Source organism: Theropithecus gelada, chromosome 3, assembly GCF_003255815.1.
Source record: "Theropithecus gelada isolate Dixy chromosome 3, Tgel_1.0, whole genome shotgun sequence".
Classification (NCBI taxonomy): domain Eukaryota; kingdom Metazoa; phylum Chordata; class Mammalia; order Primates; family Cercopithecidae; genus Theropithecus; species Theropithecus gelada.
Window position 1 is genome coordinate 91407167 of NC_037670.1, and position 5168 is coordinate 91412334.

The window sequence follows — 5168 nt, forward strand, 5'->3', positions numbered from 1 at the left end:
AGCTGCAGTGTGCTATAATCACACCTGTGAATAGCCATTGCACGCCAGCCTAGAGAACATAGTGAGACTGTGTCTCTTCAAACAAACAAACAAACAGAACAGAAAAAAGAACTTAGGAATCCTGTTTCTCTGCCCCAAATGAGAAAGAAGACATTGTGATTGGTTGTCATCTCTGTCAAGCATTACAGGTATAGTAGAGGGAGGCAAGTGACCAAACCCAGGGGAAAATACCTAACTGAGACCATGAGGCTTGGCTTAGACAGTGATTTTTTCCGCTTTCTCCTCTCAAGACAAGACAACTCTACTGGTGGTAACACCAGCAATTCAAACAAAGAGCAATGATAAGAAATATATTTGGTTTTTGTCCCTGGATCCAGGCACTAAAACCCTTGGAATTTCCTTTGTGGTAGGAGTCTTTTGTTATTCATAATAAACCCCTTTTGATCTCACCTGAGTTCGTGCTAATGAGGTGACTTAGGATAAAGACCCTCAGCAGTCTCAAGATAGGTCTAGTCACCAGAAACCAAGTGATTAGAGACTTGGAACTTTCAGGTTCCACCCTCCCCCAACTCTGTAAAGTTGGGGATGGGGACTAGAGATTAAGCCCCATAAAAACTCCTGAACAATGAGATTTGATGAACTTCTGGATTGGTGAATGCATCCACCTGCTGGAAGTTGGCACACCCTAACTCCACAGGAACAGAAGCTTCTGCATAGCGACCCTTCCTGACATGGCGTTGTGTACCTCTTCATCTGGCTGTTCATTTGTATCCTTTATAATAAACCAGTAAATAGAAATAAATAACATGGCTTCTTGAGTTCTGTGTGTGTGAGCCATTCTAACAAATTATTGAACCTGAGGAGGGGGTCCTGGGAACCTCAATTTATACATTGTATCAGTCAGAAGTATGCTATGAGAAACCTCATACTCGGAACTGGCCTCTGAAGTGAGGGCACTCTTGTGGGTCTGAGCCCTAAAACCTAAGGAGTCTCACACCCTGAGTTAGTTTCAGAATTGAACTGGATTGTTGGACACCTAGTTGGTATCTGAACAGAATCAGATAGTTTCTTGGTGTGCAAAATGCCCACACATTTGGTGTTAGAAGGGTTGTGTGAGTATAGAAGCAGAGTTTTCTACTGGGGACACCCAGTAGAAACTAGGCAGGCAGCTGAGAAACTAGGGTGGGTAATAGCTGATGAATAACTTAAAATTGGTCAGCATGGTGGCTTGCATCTGTAATCCCAGCACTTTGGGAGGCCGAGGCAGGAGGGCAGGAGGATCACTTGAGCTCAAGAGTTTGAGAACAGCCTGAGCAACATAGTGAGACTAGTGAGACCCTCTCTGTACTGAAAAAAAATTAGCCAGTCCTGGTGGTGCACACTTGGAGTTACAGCTACTTGAGAGGCTGAGGTGGAAGGACAGCCTAAGTACAGGAGTTTAAGGCTGCAGTAAGCTGTGATGATGCCATTGCACCCAGTCTGGGCGAGAGTGAGATCCTGTCTCCAAAACAAAACAAAAACAAGCAAAAACAAAAATAAAGAAACCTTACAATTATTGAAATAGAAACCAAAGAGTACTTTGAAAAACCCTTTGGCCAATGTCTGTCTCTTAAAGTTCTGAACCTTTCACTTAGCTATTGATTAATTAGAGCTGTCAAGGAGAAGAGCATCTGGACTAACTTTCGGTCAAAAATTCCCCTAAATCGAACACTAAGACTTTTAATGATAAATAAAAAACATTGTCAAGCCCTTCATATATGTATTAGACAATTGCCAAGAAATTATTCATACTCTACACAGTTGTGAAGCAAAATATCTGCTGATACGCAAGCTAACACATATCAGTAGTCCTATACCATTTGCTTGCAGTTGGCATCTGTTATGACTGGTTGCTCTCTATGCCTTATCAGTTGTTAAATATTTTGAATATTGGTCATTTCCCCAAAGACAGTGATTCCTCTTTAACATTGTAGGCTATTTATATTGGGCAACATTCACTAGAGTCATTTGCTAAAAGATTTTTGCCAAAACTTAATCTGTTTTGTTGCTGAGCAAAATAAATAGTATTCACTTTTGTGGCTGGTTTTATCAGCTGAGCAAAATTCATAGTATTCACTTTTGTGGCTGGTTTTATTGGCTTGTTAGCAACAGTGTGACTTTTGCCTGTTTTGGCTGTGAAATGTACAATGTTGAAGGATGCCTCTATAGTTTTGGTTTAAGTGATACAATTAATCAGCTTCATACTAGAAAATAGTATATTTGCTTGTTCTAGAAAAATTAAATTGGTTTACTTGATTGAAACTGGGCTTTCTTTGAATATAGAACAAAGGCATATATACTTCATGTTATCATTTGACAAAACTTCACTATTTGACAAGGAGGGTGTAAATGGACCCCACCATATAATGCAATATTCAGATATTCATAATGGCAGTTCCCATTTGCACTTTTCTTTCTCAGGTCCTTGTGTAAAACCACCCCACTCTACATTTCATTGGAGGGCTATACTATTTATCTTTTTAAAAATTATTTGGTATTGTAGTGTTTGTTGCCATCTTTTATGCTTCAGTGGGTCACTGTTGGTCCATTTTTGTGACTTGGGGATAAAGTACAATAGTATTAATTAAAATGCAAAATCATAGAAGTAAAAAATAACATAAAAATATTTTCCAAGATAAATTTACCAATGCAGTTTTTACAGAGCATACAAACCAACACTCTTTAAACACGTAATTGGATTTCTGTGAGAATAATGATGAGCTTTTTAAAAAAGTTTTTAATGAGTAATCTTATACTTCACTTTTGTGAGATGTGTGTGAATAGAGTTTTCTTCTATTTTTTTCCTTTCATACAGACACTCTCTGCAAACCATTGTGGGTCAACTGGAGATCTCAGGATCACGTTTAAAGATGCACTGTTTGGTGGGGCGCAGTGGCTCATGTCTGTAATCCCAGCAGTTTGGGAGGCTGAGGTGGGTGGATCACTTGAGTCCAGAAGACTAGCCTGGCTAACACAGTGAAACCCTGTCTCTACTAAAAATACAAAACAACAACAACAAAATTTTCTGGGCATGGTGGCACGCGCTACTCCCAGCTACTCGGGAGACTGAGGCATGAAAATCGCTTGAACCCAGGAGACAGAGGTTGCAGTGAGCCGAGATCCCATCACTGCACTCCAGCCTGGGCAACAGAGTGAGACTGTCTCAAAAAAATAATAAAAAAATAAAAAATAAAAACTCATTATTCTAGAGAAAATCTCATCCATAATTTTCAATTCTACCCGTGGGCCACAATTCCCAAATATCTATCTCAATCTTGCCTTTGATGACAGACAATGTATCTTTTTGTATGTCTCCTTTTGAACATTGATATGTCCATTAATCTCAATATGTCAAAGATCTGAATATGTCCTAAAGATGCTCACCCAGTTTATTTTTGGCAACTATTTAGAAAATTTTGAATAATTAGAAATTATTCCATTTACTTCATGCCTCACTTACAATGAGCCACCAAACCTATTCAATTGTATCTTCTAAATGTATTGAACCTTACCTTTTATTTCAATTCTGCTAATACTGCTTTTCTTCAGAATTGTGTAATTTCCTGCCTGCTTTGCAGCCATTTCTTCCATATTGGTCAAACTCTCCTGTTCTTCTCTAATTTATATTCCATGATTCCAAGGTGATCCTTAAAAAAAAATACAAATTTTAAGTATTAGCCCAAAAGTTATCCATACTTTTTTCAGGATAAAAATGGAAACCTTTAGTATCACAAGTAAGTTTCTTCATAATCTGATCTTGGCTCACTTATCTGTCACTTCCTCAATAGTACCATACATAACTTTTTACATTTATGTAAATTTATCTTGGTATTCATTGCTGTGTTTTGCACATAGTATTCCTGACAGCACCTTCCTGTGTTCCTCCCAAGCCAGCTCTGCCTTGGTTAATCACATTCTACATGATATAGTTCAAAACTAATACAACATCTGAATAGCCTTCCCTTATGAGCTTACTATTTTTCTTTTTAACCAGGGAAGAACACAAATACAATGTAGTCACAAATTATGTAGCCAAGTTTCCCACTTTTGGGGAAATTGCAGGGATCTGCACACCCAGAGGGCAATAAATAAACCTCACCCTGGGAAAGCTACCTTCATGATCACGTTATCTTCCTTGCTGGACAAGTATGCTCCAACATTTTTGAAGTAAATGCTCTCCTCTACACTCAATAATTCTCTTCATAACTCTTTTATAACACTTGAAGTGGTTGTTTTAGTATCTAAACATTTCTCAATCTTATCTTTTTGCACTTCTTGATTTTGTTACTCTAGTTATGTTTTAAGATCATGGAAAGATAAATCAATTGGTTTATATTTATATTTTTCACTAACATATTTTAGCACGTAATCTTTTTTTTTTAAAGTAATGAAATAAGAGAACTAAATAAACTTGTAATGTTTTTCCCTAAACCTAAGACTCTCACACCGGGGCCTTTGTTAAAATATTTATAAGAATTTTATGTCCTATAATGTAAAGTTTTTAAATTTTTTTTTAGGAAAAGGTTTTGCTCTGCTGTCCAGGCTGGAGTACAGTGACAAGGTCATGGCTCACTGCAGCCTTGACCTCCTGGGTTCAAGTGATCCTTCCACCTCAGCCTCCCAAGGAGCTGGGACTACAGGTGTGCGTCACCTAGCCCAGCTCAAGTGATCTGTCCACCTTGGCCTCCCAAAGTGTTGGGATTACAGGTGTGAGCCACCTTACCTGATATAAATTTGTTAAACAGAAATTGTACATGCCAAATTATTCTTTGTTATATTAAATTACTTATCCTAAAATGTAACCAGGTTTCGAATCTAAATTTTAAACATGTTGATATATAGTTTTAGGGCAGAAGATAATTGAAAAATAAATTGCTGTTTATTGTGGGTTGAGATTTCCCAAGAAGAGAGGTGGCTTAGTTTTTATATGTTAGAAAGGATTATCATACAAACCTATATTATATGCACTACCTTGATATTAGAGAATCAAAGTATTTTGAAAATTATTTTTATGGCCGGGCATGGTGGCTCATGCCTGTAATCCCAGCACTTTGGGAGGCCGAGGCAGGTGGATCACCTGAGGGCAGGAGTTCGAGACCAGTCTGATCAACATGGCAAAACCCCGTCTC

The 5168-nt window shown here is 38.1% G+C and overlaps 1 pseudogene; it reads right to left on the reverse strand.

Annotated features, from left to right (window-relative positions):
• Nucleotides 1–4035: 4035 nt before the first annotated feature.
• On the reverse strand, nt 4036–4189 carry LOC112622004 (annotated as a pseudogene).
• Nucleotides 4190–5168: the final 979 nt, after the last annotated feature.